This window comes from Odocoileus virginianus, chromosome 18 (assembly GCF_023699985.2).
Source record: "Odocoileus virginianus isolate 20LAN1187 ecotype Illinois chromosome 18, Ovbor_1.2, whole genome shotgun sequence".
In the NCBI taxonomy this organism is placed as follows: domain Eukaryota; kingdom Metazoa; phylum Chordata; class Mammalia; order Artiodactyla; family Cervidae; genus Odocoileus; species Odocoileus virginianus.
This window is the reverse complement of record NC_069691.1, coordinates 777,702-801,703: the sequence shown is the minus strand read 5'-3', so window position 1 is coordinate 801,703 and position 24,002 is coordinate 777,702. Positions and strand designations below refer to the sequence as shown.

Sequence of the window (24,002 nt, the reverse complement as noted above, 5' to 3'; positions counted from 1 at the left end):
TCTATCATCAAAATGGTCCAAAGTGGCTGCTGGGGCTCCAGCCTGAACCCGCCCCCATTGCTGCCTTTCAGATGCAGGACGGAGGCAGGCATGAGGGCAAAGGGGACCGGCTCAGGCTGGCAGCTCCATCTGACCGCCCGACATCCCCAGAGTCCCACACCACACCTATGCTCACACGTCATGGGCCTAAACTTTGTCTGGTCACTCTTAGCTGCAAGAGAGAATGGGAACTCTGGCCTTTTAGTTTGGTGAATTGCTGCCTATAGTCAAACTGTTTCTGTTTTCAAGCAAGGGGAGAATGAAAACTATGGAAACAACCAGCGCTCTCTCCCTTCACGGAACTCCAAGATGAAGAGTAGGAGACGGCTTATTTTCGGAGGCACGGGGCATTTGTTCACCTACCACAGCCTGACTTGTCTTGGTGTTTTTCATTCACAGACAGAACAAAAAGTCTTGGTTGGTTCCAAACCAGGATATATGAGTGGGACTCTTGCTTTTAGTTCCCAGAAAGATTATCAAAACCACACTATTGGCTTGTCTGCTTGTCACTTGTAAGTAGATCTGAGAAAATTCTTTTCTATTTCATAAGTGGGGTGGGGTAAGGATTGTGGGGATTTAAAAGCAAGCAGCATGTTTATTAAAAATCTATTCAGAATTATTTCTCTGTAAATCAAAGAATAAAATGCATTTTCCACAGCATTTTTGACCCTCATGATAAATGTGGTAGGAAAGATAATCCACAAAAAATAAAACTGATAGTAGTTAAAACTGCTCACGGTAAAATGTATCATTAACTAAAATTAACAGAAGGAAAACTATATTTGAAAATATGTTTACATGCATAATTTGTCCCCAGTAAAGTGACTTAGTAAAAATAATGATCCCTAAAATTTACAATAGCAGAATCCATAGTCAATAAATTGCAATGTGGACCGCAAATCAAGTAATTTAGATTTAAAAAGTGATCCTGACAAAAATAATTTCAGTGAATTAAGAATAAAAGTGGGCAAACTAGAATTGGTTTTCTGTGTTATATGTTTTGTATAATATTATGTCATGTACTTTTTAAAATTTATTTTATTGAAGTATAGTTGAATTGCAATATTGTGTTAATTACTGCTGTATAGCAAAGTGACTCAGCGACATGTTCTTTTTCTTTATTTAATTTACTGATTTATTTGGGGCCGTGCTGGGTCTTCTTTGCTTCATGGGCTTTCCTCTATTTGGGGAGAGCGGGAGCTGCTTTCTTGTTGGGTGCACAGGCTCTTTATTGCGGTGGCTTCTCTTGTTGCGGAGCGCGGGCTCTAGGGCGTGTGGGCTTTAGTAGTCGCCGCGCGAAGGCTCATTAGCCATAGCGCGCAGGCTTAGCAGCTGTGGTCACAGGCTTAGTTGCAAGTGGGACCTTCCTGGACCAGGGATTGAACCTGTGTCTCCTGCATTGGCCAGCAGATTCTTTACCGCGGAGCCACCGAGGAAACCTACGTTCTTTTTCAAATTCTTTTCCGTTATGGTTTATCACAGGATGTTGAATGTAGTTACCTGTGCTATACTGTAGGACTTTGTTGTTTATCTCTTCTATATATATCAGTTTGCATATTCTAATCCCAAACTCCCAATCCAACCCTCTCCCACTCCCTCCCCTTTGGCAAACACCAATCTATTCTCTAAGTCTCTGATTCTATTTCTGTTTCATAGATAGGTTTCTTTGTGTCATTCCTTAGATTCCACATTAATTTCCTTTTTAAATACTGAATAAGCTTCATATTTTAGAGCAGTTTCAAGTTTATAGAAAAATTGAGCAAATAGCACAGAGTTCCCATATATTCCTTCTCGTTAACCCCTCTTCTCAATTTACTCTATTTTTAATCTTGCAGTAATACAGTTCATTTACTAAAATTTATGGGCCAACATTGGCACATTATTAACAGCTAAAGTCCACAGTTTTAGGGGTCTATGCATTTTGACAACTTCATAGTGTCACGTATCCATCATTACAGTATCACCCAGAATAGTTTTCCCTCCTCAAAAATCCCCTGTGCTCGACCTATTCCTTCCTCTCTCCCTCCCCCAAACCACTGACAACTGGGATCTTTTCACACTCTGTGTAGTTTCGCTCTTTCCAGAGTGTCAAATTGTTGGAATTGCACATTATGTGGTCTTTTCAGACTGGCTACTTTTACTTAGCAGTATGTATTTAAAGTTCCTCTAAGTCTTTTGGTGGCTTTTTATTGCTAAGTAATGTTCCATTGTATGCACATATCACTGTTTGCTTATACATCAGCCTATTAAAGGACACCTCGGTAGCCTCCAGTTTAGGGCAATTATAAATAAAGCTGTTAAGTATTTGTGTGAAAGTTTTTGAGTAGACATAAGTTTTCAACTCTTGTTGGATAAATGCCTAGGATCATGATTGTTGGATCATATGGTGGGACTACGTTAAGCTTTGCAAGAAATTGCCAAGCTGTCTCCCAAAGTGACTATGCCATTGTTGCCTTCCCACCAGGAATGTTGCTTCATACCATCACTAACACTGGATGTTGTCATTTAGCCCTTCTGAGAGCTGTTTGGTGATACTTCATTGCTGTTTTAATTTGAAATTTCTTAAGGACATATGATGTTACACATCTTTTCATATGGTTATTGCTATCTGCTTATCTTCTTTGATGAGATATCATCTTCAGATCTATTGCCTGTTTTAAAATTGTTTGCGTTTTGTTTCTTGAGTTTGTAAGAGTTTGTTTGGTTTGTGAGACCTTGTTTGTTGAGTTTTAGGGGTTCGTATGTTTTGGATATCCTTGTTTGCCATCTTTATACCTTCTTCCTGAGGTGTCTATTCAGATCTTTCAACCATTTTAAAATTGGATAATTGTTTGTTTTCTTATTGTTGAGTTTGAAGAGTCCTTTGTATATTTTGCACAATAGTCCTTTATTAAATAGATGTTTTACAAATATTTTCTTCCAATCTGTGATTTATCTTTTCATTTTCTTAACAGTGCTTTTTGCAAAGCAGAAGTTTTTAATACCAATGAAGCTCCAACTTAGCAACTTTTTCTCTCGTGGATCAAGATGTCGGTGTTTTATCTAAAAAGTTATTGACAAACCTAAAGGTCACCTAGATTTTCTCCCATGTTATCTTCTAGGCGTTTATAGTTTTCCGTTTTACATCTCAGTCTGTGAACCATTCTGGGTTAGTTTTTGTGAAAGGTCTGTGTCAAAGTGTTTTTCACATGTGGATGTTCAGTTATTCCAAAATCCTTTGTTGAGAAGACTGTCCTTCTCCACTGAGCTGCCTTTGCTTCTTTGTTAAAGATCAGTTGACTGTATTTGTATAGGTCACTTCTGGTGTCTCTTCTATTCCGTTGATTTCTTTGTCTATTCTTTCATCAATACCATACTGCTTGATTATTTTAGCTCTACTTTATGGTAAGTCTGAAAATCTGGTAGTATCAGTTCTTCAACTTTGTTCTTCTCATTCAACGTTGGGTTAGTTCTGGCTTGTTTTTTTGTTGTTCTTGTTTGGTTCGATTTGGTTTTTATCTTTCCATGTAAACTTCAAAACCAGTTTGTCAATAGTCAAAAAATTACTTGCTGTGACTTTTATTGAGATTACATTTTATCTATAGATGAATTCGGGAAGAACTGACATCTTGACTACTTTGAGTCTCCCTATTTGTGAACATAAAGTCTCTCTTCACTTATTTAGCTCTTCTTTGGTTTCTTTCATCAGAGTTGTTCAGTTCAGTTCAGTTCAGTCACTCAGTCATGTCCAATTATTTGCAACCCCATGGACTGCAGCACACCAGGCCTCCCTGCCCATCACCAACTCCCAGAGTTTACTCAAACTCATATCCATTGAGTCGGTGATGCCATCCAACCATCTCATCCTCTGCCATCCTCTTCTCCTCCCGCCTTCAATCTTTCCCAGCATCAGAGTCTTTTCCAAGGAGTCAGTTCTTTGCTTCAGGTGGCCAAAGTATTAGAGTTTCAGCTTTAGCACCAGTCCTTCCAATGAACACCCAGGACTGATCTCCTTTAGGATGGACTGGTTGGATCTCCTTGCAGTCCAAGGGACTCTCAAGAGTCTTCTCCAACACCACAGTTCAAAAGCATCAATTCTTCAGCGCTCAGCTTTCTTTATAGTCCAACTCTCACATGCATACGTGACTACTGGAAAAACTATAGCTTTGACTAGATGAACCTTTGTTGGCAAAGTAATGTCCCTGCTTTTTAATATGCTATCTAGGTTGTCATAACTTTTCTTCCAAGGAGCAAACTTCTTTTAATTTCAAGGCTTCAGTCAACATCTGCAGTGATTTTGGAGCCCCCCAAAATAAAGTCAGTCACTGTTTCCACTGTTCCCTCATCTATTTGCCATGAAGTGATGGGACCGGATGCCATGATCTTAGATTTCTGAATGTTGAGCTTTAAGCCAACTTTTTCACTGTCCTCTTTTACTTTCATCAAGAGGCTCTTTCGTTCTTCTTCACTTTCTGCCATAAGGATGGTGTCATCTGCATATCTGAGGTTATTGATATTTCTCCCAGCAATCTTGATTCCAGCTTGTGCTTCATCCAGCCCAGCATTTCTCATGATGTACTCTGCATATAACTTAAATAAGCAGGGTGGCAATATACAGCCTTGACATACTCCTTTTCCTGTTTGGAACCAGTCTGTTGTTCCATGTCCAGTTCTAACTGTTGCTTCCTGACATGCATACAGATTTCTCAAGAGGCGGGTCAGGTGGGTTGGTATTCCCATCTCTTTCAGAATTTTCCACAGTTTGTTGTGATTCACACAGTCAAAGGCTTTGGCATAGTCAATAAAGCAGAAATAGATGTCTTTCTGGAACTCTCATGCTTTTTCAATGAACCAATGGATGTTGGCAATTTGATCTCTGGTTCCTCTGCCTTTTCTAAATCCAGCTTGAACATCTGGAAGTTCACGAGTTGTGGTTCTCCTCAAAACTATCTTACTTCTTAACCCTCTTTTTTCTTTTTAAGCCTCAGGTGGCCACAGCAAGGTACTCTGGCTGGCTAATAGCATATACTGTGTGGTTAGTGCTATTTCTTGACCCACTCAATTCAACACACATTTCTTGGGCAGCTGCAGCATCCTAGCTCTGAGTAGGTGGAGTAAAGCTGTGGCAGAAGCATCTCTAACCACCACCCTGAGGACCCTTCATCATGGAAGAGAAAAATACACACTTGAATAAGTTGCCATCATTCCCTGTCCTGAGCCAACAGTTACTATGTCAAAGGCGGTAGTAACCTAGAGGAGGAAGTGATTATCCACGCCCAGGGCAGAGCATGGAAGCTTGCCAGAGGAGTTGATATTTGAGCTGGGCATGGCACGGTGAGTAAGAAGTCAACAGGAATAAGGATAGTCCCGCCAGGCAGAAGGAAAAGCATAAGCAAATGTCCTCAGAAGGGACTGCATGGCCTTTGGGCGAGGAGGTTAGCGGGTGGGCTGCAGGAAGAGGTATGCAGGGCTGGGTTGTGAAAGTTCTTGAGTCACCACGTCTACCTCTGTCTGCAGACTGCCTCAGAGGTGAGCCTGTGTGGCATGGTGATCGTGTGCAAGTTGGTATTGCCAGGAGAGCCTGGAGATGCTCCAAGCGCTAGGCATTCTAAATTTATAGCAATCTAGTTTGAATTGGGACTCACTTAGCTTCGATAGTACACGAAACTCTGCTCCTTATACAGCTCCTTCGCTCCACCTCTCCTTTATGCTGTTGTCACAGATCTTACCTTTTATATTATGTGCCCAGTAACAGATTTATAATTATTTCTTGTGTTTGTATTTTAAATTATGTAAGAAAAAAGATTTACAAACCAAAAGTACAAAAGTACTGCCTTTTATATTAACCTATGTAATTACCGTTACTGGCGATCTTTATTTCCCCATATGGCTTCAAGCGGGAGAAGGAAATGGCAACCCACTCCGGTGTTCTTGCCTGGAGAATCCCGTGGACAGGGGATCCTGATGGGCCGCTGTCCATGGGGTCGCACAGAGTCGGACACGACTGAAGTGACTTAGCATGCATGCATGCATGCATGGCTTCAAGCTGCCATATTACATTTATCCTGCTACTTAAATGTGTACAGACAGCATGTCCTTGTGTCCTTATACAACCCTAAAAAGTGAAATAAGTTTACAACTAAAGTTATTACTTCATTCAACAAGCACTTATTATTTATGATGTGTTCTGTGTCCCGGGGTTCAGTGTTGTATAAGAAATAGACACGGTTTCTACCCTCTCCTGATTTGTATTGGGGGTGGGGGATGAGGAATGGGAGAATCCATAAACAAACAGGTAACTTTCGATGATAATATGCTCCTGAAAAACAACATGGAAAATGCGCCAGAGATTGACTAGATGTGTGTAGATAGGATGAGCCTCACAGAGCTGAGGTTGAGCCAGAAAATTGAACTACAGGGGTAAAGGTTTGTTTAAACAAACAAACAAAAAACCTGACAAAACAAGTAAACTGTCTGCATTTTCACTTATTGTTGGCCTAACTTGATTTTGATCTTAGCGAGCCATCGTTTGAGTTACTGTCATTACCACTTGCTTTATTTTTCACCTTGAACAATAAAAAGACCACTTGACCTTCACAGACACATTATAAGATCAGGACTGAGTGAGGATGACTTGAACTCATCCAGAACCATGCTTTTCTCAGCTTTAGCATTATGTGTCCAAATAACTCCAAGCAAAGATCTTGACCAAGTAGTTGCTAATTCTGCTATTTAAAACATCCAGCGACTGTCTGACTGAGTTACAAATATCTTTTTCATGGGTCTTGTTTATTTGCAAGAAAATAACCAACTGGAATTTAGAATTTTGTCTGGGTGCTATTTTCAAGAAAGACATCATTTGATTAATTAAAGCTTGCTTAGAAGAGGAAAATGTGACATGTAGCCAAGATAAGACATAGGAAAGTTGTGACAGCATTCTCCAGATTATCAGACAAGCCCCGCTCCTTACGGAGGATTCTACTCTTTAGCCAGTAGGTGGAATTAGGGCCCATGGGTAGACATACTAGAGAGGGGTCTGTGAGATCAATACAGCATTTTAACCTTCAGCACTGCCTGCCCAACAAGGACAGGACTCACACACAGGGGAAGTTCCCCACTGACACCGAGGTCGTCCATACAGAGGTGTGACATGTTGGAACTCACCAAGAAGGGCTCCCAGTTGATTGACATGTTGATGTCAACAGGAGGCTGGAAAAAAAGTAGGTCTCAGTTCTCCAGCCTGTTCTCCATTGTACCACCTAAGACCCACCAGGCCTGGAGGTGAACAGAGAGCCTATCTAACTTCCCTAGGAAGGAAAATGTGCAGGGAAGAAAATCGAAAGAGTGGGTTGGAAACGTTCTGAATTCTCTCTGAAAAGAGATACTCTATGGATAAAGAGTAACAAAGTGAAACTCAAGGCTCTTTCTGAACAATTTCCAGCCCAGAAATTGGTTTCTAGATTTGGTGCAAGCTATTTGCTAACCTGTATTATACAGATCTATGGCTCCTCTTAGAGGTTTTGATAGAGGAAAAGCTTTTTACTCCGTCTTTATGCTTTTTATACATTTTCTTTCATTTCCTTCTTAAATCCCGTATTTAATTCACCAGGTATACAAAGAGGTGGCATGGCCTTGTAGGAGGAGGATAGACTTGACATTTGTTGAATGAATATTTATTACAAGCCTATACATGCCAAGTGATGCAACACTGTGGTGACTATGACTAGGGATATATAATATGCTTTGTAAATAGAACTCCCATAATTACAGTGATGTTTACAAGTGGCTTATAGATCAACCTTCAAACACATCTTCAGCAACATGTACTGCACAAAGGGAGGGAAATGCCATGTTAGTGCTAACATATTGCACTGCTCTCAGATTAATTATCACTTTCCTAGAGGAAATCTCCTTTGGGGGTTTACTCTAGCCAGCAGTTTGCTAGCTCCTTTCTTAGTCAATGGGCTTCACTGGTGGCTCAGAGGTTAAAGCGTCTGCCTCCAATGCGGGAGACCTGGGTTCGATCCCTGGGTGGGGAAGATCCCCTGGAGAAGGAAATGGTAACCCACTCCAGTATTCTTGACTGGAGAATCCCATGGACAGAGGAGCCTGGCAGGCTACAGTCCACGGGGCTGCAAAGAGTTAGACAAGACTGAGCGACTTCACTTTCTTAGCCAATAGCTGGTCCCCAGGACCATAAACTTCTAATTGCAAATGTAAAACATCCTGTTTTAAGGAAGTTGCTGCTGAGAGTGAGGAGCCCAATTTTAAATGAAAAAGGCTAAGTGTGAGGGGATGAGAAGACAGTTGGGCAGAAGACCACCTCCTCTACTTAGGGTGGGGAGATACAACTTAGTGCAAAGTGAACTCCAGGAAGAACCCCTCTAAGAGTGGTTTTAACTTCCTCAACTGACGATGAGTGGTAGGGAATGTCAGGTGATTTGGTAGAGGGGCGATGCAGAATTCTAAGCAATACATGCGTCTATCCCTGTGTCTGTGGAGTAAATAAGAATGTCTTGTTCAGCTTCTCTTTGGGTGGGATTGGCTGCTGGGGGGTTTCTAAAAGCAGCACCCAGCCCTACACGACTCTTTTAAGACAAACATTTTATAATTCTGCTCTTCTCCTGCCCTGAGATGAAATCCACAGATAAAATAACCTAGAAAATCAGCTGTATAATGAAACTGTAAAAAAAAAAAAAAAGCTACTTGTGTTTATACGTAAAGCAGAGCGTTTCTCACCTACAGGAGTGACTGGCAAGACATTCACATGTTGACTAGGACAAGGACAAGGCTAGAGAAAACTTTTCTGATGTGGGGGACTCTTGTACACGGCAGGACAATGAGCATCCAGCTGGCCCACTAAATGCCCCTGATCATTGTGACAACCAACAGTAACTTTGTGAAAATCCAAAGTGCCCCTGAAGGGAGAAGTTGCTCCCATGGAGAACCACTGATGAACTGGGATTGACCAAACATCCCCCAAAGAAGCTCTTTTGCTATTTGTTGGGTTAACTTGGCCACTTAAGGGAATCTGAGGCTAGAACAAGACCAAAGGGCTCCTGATTTAACAAAAGATCAAGCCCCAGATGATTTACCCAAAGTCAGATAGCACAGGACAAAGGTCCTCATCGAATAGTAGACTTCGTCTGAAGCCGCACTTTGTGAGTACTGCCTGCTTCTTTGATTTCGGGGTCAGCTAACTTGCACTTGAGCACCCCCTATGTGGTTTCTTCTCCCTGCTTCCTCTCTTCCTCCTCCCTGCACCTAAGACAGTGTAATCTTTGTACCAACTGGTTTACGGACTGTTACAGAGTTAGTAATGTTGTAGTTAACTGCCTTGCTTACAGTATTTGTTACCCTGCCTTCATGCCCTACCCCAAAACTGGGCCCTTAACCAGCTGCTAACTCATACAGGGTTCTAACTGTTGCTTCTGACCCTCATACAGGTTTCCTCCTTGGAATCATCCTTACATATGGGCCTTGTCCAAGGCCAAGCCGTGTGAATGACCCACAGCTTGAGAAGGGATAGAGGCAATCTCTTAGAGAGCCGTGACTCTCCCCTGTCAGCCTGTGACCTTTCTCTCTACAATATGGCTTAAAGCTTTCATTATCCCCTGTTTTCCAGTATTCGGTGCCTATGTGGCCTTAGTTATCAGTCTCTTCTAGGGATTAGCCTCTTTCAGCTGACTCACCTTGGAGGCCTTTGTGGGCAGATTAGGGAGTTTTGCTTGATCAGCACATCCTTAGCTTTACCAGAGCTGGGATTTTAGCAGGGTTCCTGGAATCTGTCCCTTTTATTTTGTTTTGTTTTGTTTTATTTTGTTTCTCCTTACTCAGTTAAAATGAATGCAGTTGTCTAGAAATTTCTCTGCATTTGTTCATGAAGCAATAGCTGATGGGAGAGGGAATGATCATAATGTTAATGATTAACCAAAAATAGATCTGTCTAAAGATTCCTTTTGTCATGGATCTATTTTTCCTGACCTTTTATGAAAGCAAAAAGTACCCAGGAGGCTGAGTTTCATCCATATACATACCTTTGAACATGTTGTTGTCTAGTTTCAAGAAGGAATTAAAATTGTTATTACTAAAGATTATTTGCAGTTAAATAACTCAGGGGAGAAAGATGAATAAAATCTAAAGTCTTTTCAAGTTGTTTACAAGGGAGATGAGACATGGAATCACTTCCTACATCCTCCTCCACAGTGAGCAAGCTTGAGGGATAAATAAGGGGCTCCAAGAGCTCAGCCACAGGAGGCATCATTTTCAGGTCAGGGCCTCAAGGAAGATTTCCTGGGAGAGTAATTACATAAGACACTGATTAATGTCACAGTCAAGTCCCTGGGACTCATTTCGTGGTACATAAAGTGATAGATACATAGGCTTCAGCATTATGTGAACCAAGAACTTCCAGATGTCCAAGCTGGGTTTAGAAAAAGAAGAGGAACTAGAGATCAAATTGCCAACATTCGCCAGATTATAGAGAAAGCAAGGGAATTTCAGAAAAACATCTATCTCTGTTTCATCAACTACACTAAAGCCTTTGACTGTGGGGATCATGACAAACTGTGGAAAGCTCTTAGAGAGATGGGAATACCAGACCATCTTACCTATCTCCTGAGAAACCTGTATGAGGGTCAAGAAGCAACAGTTAGAGCCCTGTACGGAACAACTGGTTGGTTCAAGACCAAGAAAGGAGTATGACTGGGCTCTCTGTTATCACCCTGTTTGTTTAACCTATACACAGAGCATATCATGAGAAAGGCCAGGCTGGATAAGTTATAAGCAAGATAAGCAGGAGAAACATCAACAACCTCGGATATGTGGATGCCACTCTAATGGCAGAAAACAAAGAGGAAATAAAGAGCCTCTTGATGAGGGGGAAGGAGAAGAGTTAAAGAGGTGGCTTAAGACTAAATATTAAAAAAAAAAAAAAACAACTAAGATCACAGCATCCAGCCCCATGAGTTAGTTTCAGTTCAGTCGCTAAGTTGTGTCCGACTCTTTGCAACCCCATGAACCACAGCACACCAGGCCTCCCCTGTCCATCACCAACTGCTAGAGTTTACTGCATGGCAAATAGAAGGGGAAAAGGTGGAAGCAGTGACAGATTTCCTCTTCTTGGGCTCCAAAATCACTGCAGACAGTAACTTTAGCCATAAAATCAAAAGACAATTGCTTCCTGGCAGGAAAGTGATGACAAACCTAGACAGTGTGCTGAAAAGCAGAGACATTACTCTCCTGAAAAAGGTCCGTCTAGTCAAGGCTGTGGTCTTCCCAGCGGTCATGTACGGTTGTGAGAGCTGTACCGTAAAGAAGGCAGAACACCAAAGAATTGATATTTTCAAACTGTGGTGCTGGAAAAGACTCCTGAAAGTCCCCTGGACAGCAAGGAGATCAAACCAGTCAATCTTAAGGGAGATCAACCCTGAATATTCACTGGAAGGACTGATGCTGAAGCTGAAGCTCCAGTATTTTGGTCATCTGATGTAAACAGATGAGTCATTGGAAAAGTCCCTGATACTCGGAAAGATTGAGGGCAGAAGGAGAAGAGGGCATCAGAGGATGAGATGGCTGGATGGTATCTCTGATGCAATGAACATGAACTTGGGCAAACTCTGGAGATGATGAAGGAAGAGAGGCCTGGCGTGCTGCAGTCCATGGGGTCACAAAGAGTCCGACACAACTGGGCAACTCAACAACAAAGTGAGAGAAATGAGAGTTTTGCTTTTGATCTTCTTTTTGGAGACAGTATAGAGAAGAAACAGGTAAGTTCAGATGAGAAGTCAGATGAGGGCAACCAGGGGTATCTGAAGTCACTGCTCTCAATTTTGGGCTGTATTGCAAACTCCAAAGCATCCATCAGGTGAGATAAAAACAAGGTGAGCTATTGGTGTAGTCTTGGAACACTGTGGCTATCTCCCCTTGATTCTAAAGGGTGCTTGCCGAACTGAGAAAAGGAAGGGATTCAACTCAACCGACAGCTTTAGTTCTCTCTGTTTTTACAGGTGTTTCGGTACTTTGTGTTCAATGTGGTGCCTCTTTCCAAATCAACAGGCCCCCAAATAGAGAGAAAACTGCTTGAAGGGTTTTAGATGAAGGTTTCTCACTTGAGATATTTCCACCTGTCTCAGCCCAGGATAAACTGGCAACAAATCCATCTTCCTTCCTCATCCTTGGGCCTCTCACCTGGGCATACGCTTTCCGTGAGAGGCTCTCTTGAGAAATATCTGGATGAGCCTGTCAGGCCGCTGCCTACCCCTGAAAGCCGCCTGAGCAGATCACCAAGCACCTCTTGACAGCCCTTGGGAATGGGCAGTGTGTCTGCCTTTCCTGAAAGACTGACCCAGATGTTCCTGCCCCCAGCTCCTGTCTTCCAAGCTTGAGCTTTTGCTGAGAGAGAATGCCTTTGCAAGAAGCAGAGAATGAATGCCTGAGTCTTGTCCATTCTGAAAATTCTGCTTCACGGCCCCATAACATAGGCTCTCATCTAAGGAAGTTTTTAACACAAGTTCGTAGTAAGACTTCAAGAACTCTGAAACCTCTAAAATCATATGTCAAATTTTGTGTCTGTGTGTTGCTTTCACATATTCTGACCCCACCCCTCAAAAAATGGTAAGAAACATTGCTTAAAGAGTAATCAATTTGTGTCATCTCTGATGTCCCTTAATTCCCCTGAAATCCAGTTATATTCAGGGCATGGAGGTTAATGTTTAAATTCCCTGGACCTTGGACCAGTCCCAGAGAAGATTTAAAAAAAACTTCCTAGTCTGCCCTTGGTATGCCAGCTATCCAAGGACTTCTGAGAACCTCCTGATATGTGTCAGCCAAAAATCTGTAGAATGGACACTTCACCCAAAAACAAATCTGAAGAGGCAATCAGCACATGAAAAGATACTCAGTCTCAGAGATGCGAGCGTGCTAAGTCGCTTCAGTCGCGTCCGACTCTTTGCAACCCTACGGACTGTAGCCTGTCAGGCTTCCCTGTCCGTGGGATTCTCCAGGCAAGAATACTGGAGTGGGTTGCCCTGCCTTTCTCCAGGGGATCTTCCTGACTGACCCAGGAATTGAACTGGTGTCTCTTACGTCTCCTGCAATGGTGGGTGGATTTTTTTTTTTTTTTTACCACTAGCGCCACCTGGGAAGCCCCATAATTAGTTATGGGGAAACACAAATTAAAATCTCAATGTGACATCTTTATATATGCACTGAAATGGCTAATATTAAAAAGACTGACAATTCCATGTATTAGAGAGGATTTGGAATACCTGGAATTCTCATTCATGGCTGTAAGTTAGAAGAAGGGGAGCCCAAAATGATACAGTCACTTTAGAAAACAATTTGACAGTTCTTAAGAAGTCAGACATACACTTATCCTAAAACTAGCAGTTCTATTCCCACGTCTTTATGTAGGAAAAGCACATGCTCACACAAAGACCTGCATGTAATTGGTACGGCACTTTTATTTACAGCAGCCCCATACTGGAAACAACCCAATTGTGTATCAAATGTAAATAGATAAAAACACTATGACACATCTATACCTTTGATGACATAAAAAGGAAAAGACTACTGAGATATGTTACAACCTGGTGATTCTCAAAAGCATTATGCCAAGGGAAAGAAGCCAAAAGGACTACAAATTGTATGATTCTGTTTATATGACATTCTAGAAAAGACAAAGCTGTAGTGACAGAAATCATTATCAGTGGCTGCCAGGGCCTGGAGGTAGGAGAAAGAAATTAACTGTAAAGGGCCACAAGGAAATTTTTTGGAATGATGAACTTGTTCGAAAAGTGATTGTGGTGGTAGACACATGATGAAATATATTTGTCAAAATTCATCAAACTGTAATTTAAAATATTTATTATATGTAAACTATTCATCAACATGGCTGATTAAAAAAAAAACTAGCTGCTGAGCATTTCCTTTATATATAGGACAGTTCAAACATGGAATTCTTTTTTGCAAGGATAAAGGATCTCAGACTTGGAGTCAATGAACATCATTTTATGATTTATTTTACATATTGGACCCTGGAGTTTGTCCTAATTTCCTACTCCAACTGGCACTCTTTCAATTGGAAGCTGCTGTTTTCATCTTTCCCATCTTAAGGGTAGAGCCAGAAGATGTTATGAGCACTGCAGAGTCCAAATTGTGTCTGGTTGTATATTACATCTATTAAATGCACTGCAGTGTTTGGAGCTGACTGAAGCAGAGAGAAGGAAGAGAGAGAGAGTTGAGATAGAATGAAACACAGCAGCCGGGACAGAACAGGTGCCAGGGAGAGACATTTCAGTAGACTTTGTCAGGGACTAGATGTAGGAGTATAAAAGACAGCAAGCATTGTTCAGAGGGGACTTTGAACAGTTCCTCATTGCCTTTGAGAAAAAGCCCAAACTCCTGATCATGGGCTATCAGGCCTTCCATAATCTACTTCATATCTCCCTCTTCATTGCCCACTACCCGTTTTCACTAAAGCTGAAGCTCCTCAAGCACAGGCTTGTGCCTTACAACAAGTAGTCCTCCATAAACATCTGTTACTTTACAGCAGTTGTTCAGTATAAACTGGTTGTATTATAGATATGTACAAATGTCCATTCACCTACTGATGGGCATATGTATTGTTTTCTTTTTTAGCTATTAGAAACAAGAATGTTTGTATGTTATGTATGTAGGTTACGAATATTCTTGTCCAAGTCATTGTGTGGACATATGCTTTCATTTTCCTTAGATAAACCCTGGGAATGGAATTGCTGGGTCATACTGGCTCAGTTGGTAAAGAATCTGCCTGCAATGCAGGAGACCTGGTTTTGATCCCTGGGTTGAAAGGAAGATCCCCTAGAGGAGGGAATGGCAACCCACTCCAGTATTCTTGTTTGGAGAATTCCATGGACAGGGGAGCCTGGTGGGCTACTGTCCCTGGTATTACAAAGAGTCAGACACAACTGAACGACTAACACTATGTTATGTTTAGTAGATCCATACAAGGGAATACTACTCAGCAATAAAAAGACATGAACTTTTGGTGCACACAGCAACATGGATGAATCTTAACATGCTTACGCTGAGTGAAAGAAGCTGGATGCTGCCCCACTCCACCCCCTGAAAAAGACACTCCCTCCCACATTGTCTGATTCCCTTCATATAAAATTCTAGAAAAAGCAAACTAATTTCTAGCAACAGAAAGCAAACCAGCAGTTGGGAGGGCAAAGGACAGTGAGGCACATCGGTTGACGGTTATAAAAGTGCATGGGGAAACTCTTTTGGGGTCATGGATATGTTCATTATTTTTATGGAGTGATAGTTTCACAGCTGTATACATATATCAAAACATATATGTTTAAACAAGTGCAGTTTATGTCAATTATTCCTCAATAAAGCTGTGAAAAATACTGTTTGAATAAGAGCAGGCCCTCTGTAAATGCATATAGAATGAATGTAGAGAAATGTGCAATGTTGGTTTAAGGGACACAAACCAATATGCCCAATAATTGTTGGTAGAATTAATGTACAGAAGAAACAGGTGAATAAGTAGTAGGTGTTCAATAATTTTATAATGAATGAATGAATTTGACAAATGTTTAAATCAGCCTATTGTGTGCCAGGGGTTAGGGAACAGAACGAATATCCCAGAGCTCACAGAGCTTTAATTTGAGGAGTAAACGGATAAGTAAAACACGCATTAGTGTGCTAGACAGTGCCAAGGAGAGAAAAAGCAGAGAAGGCCCACCGGGACTGTCAGAAGAGACTAACAGTTTTGAGAGTGTGGCCACCCTTCTCCCAGGATGACGCCTGAGAAAAGACCTAAAAGAAGTGAATGGGCCAGGTGGGTGTCTAGGAGAATAAAAAGTAACTGCTCTAGAACTGAAGGAATGAGCAAGACTTGAATGAAACTTATGACGCGTGAACGCAATAGCCGGAGCGCGTAAAAGCTAATAAGATTGGCCGGGTCCAAGGCCCTCCCGGCCAGTCAGTCCTTGCATGGTCCACGAGGAAGCGCCCCCGCCGTCTCCTTTCTCCGGCCCGTGCGTGGGCACGCGCAGAAACCGCTAGACGGCGTCGGTTTCCCTTCCCACGCGCGGACGCCGGCGTGGGCTGACGCGGCCACGGCGCCCGCGCGTGCGCAGAGCCGAGGCCGGCGGCTCCCGGGGCGGGGCGGAGCGGGGCGGGGCCGAGCAGGGCGGGGCGGGGTCTTGAGGTGATTTCCCAAGCCGCGGCGGCGCCTCAGGCGGTACGGGGAAACCGAAAGTGGGCGGCTGCCGCGGCTGTGGCGGCGAAGAAGAGGGCGGCGGGAGCCGGGCCCAGAGGCGCCGGGACGGGCCGCGGGCCCTCAGGACGAGGTGAGCGCAGGTCCTGCGGCTGCGGGAACGACAGGTGCCAGGCGCGGTCTGAAGAGGTTTGGGGCGGGCGCGGCACACCTGTGTTCCTAGCGGGACAGGCGCCCGAACGGGACTCCAACGGGCTGGGGCCCCTTCCCTGCAGCCGCAGAGGCTGCCCCGGTCCCCACTTGAGCAAAGCGGGCTGGGCGCCAGGGGAGTTGGAGTTCCAGAGCGTTGTGTTTTAAATCTGTGACGGGACCGTCTGGGCGTTCACCCCGGAGTCGGACGGACCTCTGCCGCTTGGGAAGCTCAGTGCAGAGGGAAATACCGCGCGGTGGGTGTGGACAAGGGGCGGACGGTGCTGACCAGGAAGTGGTTCCCGGCACCGGCGCGGCCGGCCTCAGCTGCCCGCCCGGAGCAAGGGATATCCGAGCCCCCTGGCTGTTTGAGCTCGCGTCTTTTACACCGTCCTCTTTAAGTTCCTCTCTTTACAGACGAGCCCCTGCAGGCCGCTTAAGCAATGCAGGACACAAACACTGTCCGTTTCTCTCAAACCGTGAGCAAGCACCCTGAACCCTGGGTGGGTACAGAGCTTCAGGTTAGGAGGGAAGTATGAATCCATGAGTGAGTATCTCTCAACTTTCACCAAATCCCCCAAAAGGATCAGGTTCTCAGCCTTCATTTAATGGGAGGGAGCTTGAAGCCCACACAACTGTTTTGCTCCCATTTCCTTGAGGGGGTAGGTACATTGCCATACATAACCAGACACCACTCCTTCCCAAACAATTTCAAAGAACCAGAAAGGGAAATACCTTTATTCGAAACAGCCTTGGCCCAGTTCTAAAAGCCACCCTACAAAACAGAAACAAAAACACCACTGACCTGGGTCATCCCTCCCTCCCTACCCACCAGCCCTGGTGTTGGCGGGTAAGGAGGAAAGACTGCAGAAAAGTGCCCTGCGTAAGTGATACACAACAATTTAATGACAGAAGTGAAACTTAGACCAACTCCTGGCTGCTTTGATGTGGAGGTGTTGCATAATGCAAATAGCATGGACTTTGCAGATTCACGTTGGATTCTGGGTTTCTCCGCATATTAATTGTATGCTCTTGAACAAATCATACGCTTGCTTTGAGCCCGATTTTCTCTTTATCAATTGGAAATATTTAACTTACCCTGCAAGGCTTTTCTTAGATAACTACTGCAATTCATTTGGTTCAAAATAATAGCCAAGAAGTGTTAATTCTTTTCCTCCCATCAAACTTCCTATATTTTACATAATTGGATTTCAGTTTTCTTGCATGCAGGGACACATTTTTAAATTCTCTATATAGTGTAAAATAGCCCATGGTAGAGATTTTTGCAGTTCCACTCAAGTGACCTTCATGGAGCATCAGTTACATGCATAGTCCCAGCTGGGGGAAGGAAATTGCTCTGGGGCCAGTTGGATTAGAACCCACATCTTTTGTGCAGCGCCCTTTGCTGGCCTACAGCCTCTCTGCTAGTTCAACACAGCGAGACTCTGAAGCAGCAGTTGGTGGTGCCTTCGAATTTCAGTCCCTGTAGATTGGAAATGTAATCCTTGTTAATGCCCTTTTAAGTGTATCGGTTGAACATGGCTGAATGAACTATTGAATTTTGTACCAAGAGATTTAAACTCCTTGAAGGACCTCTCTTTACATTCTCTCTCTTTAAATTCTCTGTGCAGTATAATCTAGTTGGAGACTTAGTATGAATGTAAGAAAAAAAACAGTTTATAAGTATTTTAACTCTTAGGTGCCTACTCTGTGTTTGGTCAGTTGCTATTTGTGAGGTCTAAGATTTGATGTAGAGTGAGCGCTTTGCTTCTGGACACTTTCAGGGTCAGCACATAAATACAGAAAGGACAGTTCCTTGGTGCTTGGAGTGAAATCTAATTTCATATTTATATGAACTGATTTTTCTTTCTTTATGCAAAACTGACTTTCTCCTCCTTCTATTCCCACCTTTGTGCTTTGAAAAGCTTTGTTCTTTTCACTGTTTCCTCATCGGGCCAATTTTTTAAAAAATTTGTCTTTCAAATAAACCACTTAAAAGTAATTTGTCATTTTTAGCTAAAGGTGTATGTCAGGATATACGGCAGTTAGTGCTTCTGATTGGCACAAAATAATCAGTGGGGCCCCAAAGCAAACTCAGTATTTTAGCTCTGCAGCTTTGTCCAGAGGAAGCAAACCCATTTTCATTAGATCTTTGGACCCTCTTTCAGCACTTGAAGGACTCCAGGGAAGGTTGAGAACCATGGAACCTTCCTCCTTGGGTTCCATATGAAAAAAAACAACCTGAAGTGACTTCCTCAAAGGGTCATAGCTAATTAGAAGCAGAACTGGGATTAAGGCCCAAACTCCTAACTAAGCCACTTATGATCTCAGAGCTTTTTCTCCAGTATGTAGATATATGGAGAGCTGTTATTTATTCATACTATGTAATTAGTAATGCATGTATAATTTGGAGGTTGAAATTATAGTAATAAAAAGGAAAACTGCCCTCTGAAGGAAGTATATCACCACCTGAGGGCATTAATTACTATCTTAAAAAAAAAAGAGTTGGTAAAGGAGTAACTCAGGTGGTAACAAATAGACTGTAATTGGAAATAAAAGATAACATGTAAACTGTTGCCGGATGAGAAACTGCCTCCAAAGGGTCTTAGACAAAAACCTTCCTTCTTTTAGGCTCAATTTATTGATGCATAATGAGGGGTTTGGGATAGACTAGATGATGCCTAAAGTCTTTTCAGCACACACATTCTGGATTTTAGGGGCCTGACTCATTGCTAAAGTAGTATCTTCATGGAGAAGGGCAACCATTTACCAGAAGGATGTGCCCTAAGGAGACACTAAAAATTGAGTAGCTGACTAAAGAAGATATGAGAGATTGGTGATTTCAGTTTACCCTAATAATTCTTTAGATTTATTTAAAGTTTCAGTGCCACTCTTTTGCTCAAATTTATGACACTAAAAAATGCAACAAGGAAAATGAATCAAATAGTATAGTTGGAAATATTTGAGAAAAGAGAAACTGAGAGGAGAAAGCATAGATGGGAGCATGAGCAGCTTGACCACAGGTCTTTGGGCAGCAGAAGTGAGGAAACCAAAGCTACAGAAAGCAGATCAGATGTGAAATGACTGAGCCAAGGAGGATGAGCTAATGGTAAAGGCAGGTGTCCAGAGGACACCGAAACCTGCTTCTGCAGAAGAAGACTCTCCAGGGGCCATTTTCGGGTGCATTAGAAAAACTGTCAATTTACACAATGTAATATTGAAAGTGAAAGTTATTTTAGGCTGTTTACATTGTTTAAACCTTGCTTTCCAAAAGGTGGTTATTACTTCCCCCTGCCCCCTGCCCCACTTGGTGCACATTGTTGGCATTTTGGGGTTCTCATGATTAATTGTGTAGCAAAATAGAAAAGGAGTAGTGTAAAAGAATTGAATTTTTACAGCAGTTGGAAAGTATTTTGGTTTTGAGTGCCATACCCTTAAATCAGAATGTGACAGATCCCCGTTTCATGCCACTTTAACAGCTAGTCACTAAATATGCCTCAGGGTTGCTCTCCATGTTCTCCAAGTCAGATTTACTTTCAGAAGCCAATGCTGTACATTTGGAGCAGCTGTCTGAAAGCAAGCCTAAGTCTGGGAGCCAGACCTGGATTCTCGTTGTGGTTCTGGCCATAAAAATATGTGAGTCCTGGAATAATCACCTTGTACCTCAGTTTCCTCATTTTTAAACTAAGCAGTGTGGAGATGGTGAGAACGTGCCCACAAGCATTCCATGCTTCTCTCAGCTCCCCACTCTGAGGCAGGCCACCATCCTGTGCTGCCGTACCATGGTCCAGGGACACTGTATTGACATAGCAGTCAAGTGACTTCTGCGTACAAGTTAGGTGAGAAATCTTAGAGGAGATCTGGTGGTTTTACTAAGCTTGCCTGGTCAGGTATGTTAATGAGGCAAGTAAGAAAAACTGGGAAAGTTACAATGTTTCAGATTTGATGCTATACTAAAAATGTCTCCAGTACACCAATGCCTGTATCTTTGCACTCTTAGCCATGTAATGCATATATTCATAGGTAGTTTCCCATCCATACCAGGCTTCTAGGAAAATATAACCGCCGAATGCCAAGTATTGTGCTAAGCACATATAACTCTATTTTTGATACTTATCATTCAGAAAGAGAGGCAAGGAAAGGAGGAGAAAGGGTGAGAGGAAGGCCATGAAAGTCAAGTGCAGTCTGTTGTGATCATTGTGGCTTGTTTCTTTCTCCTTGACTGAGGTCTTTGCTAGCTGACCTTGGTCAGTTTCTGAGATTAAAGTATCCTGATTAAATAATTCCCCAGATTCACCTCCACTTTACTCTTCTTAAGCAGGGGATTCTTACTCAGCTCAAGCAGCCCCTTTATTATCCAGGGAAACCCTTAAGAATTCTAACCTGAATTTTAAAAGATGACCAACTTTATTTCTCCCAGCCTAGCCTAACTTACCATCATCAGGGCTTGCATAACATTCTCAAAGTAAATTGAATTCTCTTAAACTCTAATCACAACACTTTTAGAGAGTAGAAATAAGGAGAAAGATTGAAAGAACAAAATGGCAGCTTAAGCAGTCGGGGAACCACTTTGGAAGGATTGCCGTTGAGGCTCTGCACTGAGCTGAAATTCCTGTGGTAAGCTTTCTTCTACTCTTCTAATGGATGACATCCAAGATAATAAACTTGATTTTTATAGTTAGAGGAAAGTACTCTTCTGTATATACATTTTATAAAAGTTCTTGAGAATAACTGCCATCTTCAGGAAAGCTGAGAAAATGCCATGATAACCAAGGAATTAACAAAACTTAGAGCATTCCAAAGCTGTGTAGGAGGTTAGAAAATAACATCAGTTTTTTTAAGCTTTAGTTGTAACATTGTTTTTGTTCAGTGCCTGAACTGATAATTGCTAAGGTAGAAATTGCAAACTGGACAGACCTGAGAACACAGACCCGAGAGTAAGACGTCCATCTAAACAAGATACACAGCCACGTTCACCCCTCCAGGTTTTATTACACTTCTCACCAGCTTTGAAATCCTCAGTCATATAGTCCAATGGACTGCTCTTCCCTCCAAAACACTGTTTACTAATGGAGAATTATAGTATTCCATGAAAATAGCATGCTTAAAAAAGGGGAGGGAGAGAAATGCTTTTCATTGTAGTCATGTGGTCAAGTGTTGCTTCCCAGTCTCCTCAAGTGGCTTTTGTTAATGTTTAAAAAAACTTTGTGAAACTTCACACACAAGTAGTTGTACTTCTAATATCCACTGGTTGACAAAATATGTAACTACAGAAAGCTATTGAAAATTCATAGCTTTTGAACTGAATGAATTGAATGCATTTTCAATTCATTCACAAAGTTGTGTTTTTGAATCTCAACCATATCTGCATATTGTTTGAGAAATAGGAATACATGTTAGTATGAGACATTTACCAGTGTTCAAGCAGTACATGCTTACACATCGAGGTGTGTGAACTTCTTGCAGTAACTCTATGGCCCAGACCTGAGCCTGCTCATTGAGAACTTGGAGTCAGAGTGGAAAGGCCCAGAAATAATCTATGTGATGGATCTCAATCATAATTTGACATAATTAACTGTCTCAATCAGTTTACAACAGCCATTAAAATTTGAAAGTAATTTTTTAAAATTAAACTGAGGATTATTCCTTTAACTGCCTGCATACAATATGCTATTATTTTAGTGAGTAGGAGAGAAAAGGAGTGGTGTTAGCTAGATAGAGAATTTTTCATTCACTCACTCAGGATTTACTGAGCTCTGGTTGTGGGCTAGGCACTAGGGATTCAGCAGTGAACAAAACCCATCCAAATCCCTGCCTCCATGAGCTCACATTCAAGTCAGAAAGTTGTTACTCAGTCCCCATACTCAGTCCCCAAATCATGTCCTACTCTTCACCCCCCATGGACTGCAGCATGGCAAGCTTCCCTGTCCCTCACCATCTCCCGGAGTTTGCCCAAGTTCATGGCCATTGAATTGGTGATGTCATCCAACCATCTCATCCTCTGTCATCCCCTTCTCCTCCTTCCCTCAGTCTTTCCCAGCATCAGGTTCTTTTCCAATGAGTCAGCTGTTCACATTAGGTTGCCAAAGTATTGGCACTTCAGCCTCAGTATCAGTCCTTCCAAAGAGTATTCAGTGTTGATTTTGTTTAAGATTGACTGGTTTGATCTCCTTGCTTTCCAGGGGACTCTCAAATGTCTAATCCAGCACCATAGTTCAAAAGCATCAATTCTTTGGAGAAGGAAATGGCAACCCACTCCAGTATTCTTGCCTGGAAAATTCCATGGACAGGGGAACCTGACAAGCTACAGTCCATGAGGTTGCAAAGAGTCAGACATGACTGAGTGACTAACACTGTAACACTGCCTTCTTTATTATCTAGCTCTCATATCCATACATGACTACTGGAAAGACCATACATTTGACTATATGGACCTTTGTCCACAAAGTCCACAGTGGTTTTTAACACACTGTCTAGGTTGTCATAACTTTTCCTGCCAAGAAACAATCTTCTTCTAATTCCATGGCTGCAGTCACCAGCTGCAGTGGTTTTCGAGCTCAGGAAGAGGAAATCTGCCACTTATTCCACCTTTTCCCTTTTTATTTGCAGGAAATGATGGGACTGGCTTTTTCACTCTCCTCCTTCACCCTCATCAAGAGTCTCTTAGTTCCTCTTCACTTTTTGCCATTCAGTTCAGTCACTCAGTCGTGTCTGACTCTTTGCGACCCCTTGAACTGCAGCACGTCAGGCCTCCCTGTCCATGACCAACTCCTGGAGTTTACCCAAACTCCTGTCCTTTGAGTCGGTGATGCCATCCAACCATCTCATCCTCTGTCGTCCTCTTCTCCTCCTGCCTTCAATCTTTCCCAACATCAGGGTCTTTTCAAATGAGTCAGCTCTTCACATCAGGTGGCGAAAATATTGGAGTTTCAGCTTCAACATCAGTCCTTTCAGTGAACACCCAGGACTGATTTCCTTTAGGATGGACTGGTTGGATCTCCTTGCAGTCCAAGGGACTCTTCAAGAGTTCTCCAACACCACAGTTCAAAAGCATCAATTCTTCTGCACTCAGCTTTCTTTATAGTCCAACTCTCACATCCATACATGACTACTGGAAAAACCATAGCCTTGACTAGACTCACCTTTGTTCACAAAGTAATGTCCCTGCTTCTTAATATGCTGTCTATGTTGGTCGTAACTTTCCTTCCAAGGAGTAAGTGTCTTTTAATTTCATGGCTGCAATCACCATCTGCAGTGATTTTGGAGCCCAAAAAAATAAAAGTCAGCTACTGTTTCTACTATTTCCCCATCTATTTGCCATGAAGTGATGGGACCAGATGCCATGATCTTAGTTTTCTGAATGTTGAGCTTTAAGCCAACTTTTTTACTCTCCTGTTTCACTTTAATCAAGAGGCTCTTTATTTCTTCTTCACTTTCTGTTATAAGGATGGTGCCATCTGCATATCTGAGGCTATTGATATTTCTCCCAGCAATCTAGATTCCAGCTTGTGCTTCTTCCAGCCCAGCGTTTCTCATGATGTACTCGGCATATAAGTTAATTAAGCAGCCTTGACGTACTCCTTTT

At 42.4% G+C, this 24,002-nt stretch overlaps 1 protein-coding gene across 2 annotated transcripts in view; it reads left to right on the top strand.

Annotated features, from left to right (window-relative positions):
• The first annotated feature begins 16,227 nt into the window (after window positions 1–16,227).
• Window positions 16,228–24,002, top strand: part of TDRD7 (tudor domain containing 7) — a 93,494-nt gene continuing 85,719 nt past the window's right edge. The window contains exon 1 of one of the 2 annotated variants that reach the window (XM_070480225.1): window positions 16,228–16,361. The gene's annotated coding sequence lies outside the window, so the exon portion shown is untranslated. The remainder of the gene's footprint in view (window positions 16,362–24,002) is intronic. The other variant, XM_070480224.1, reaches the window with a different exon arrangement.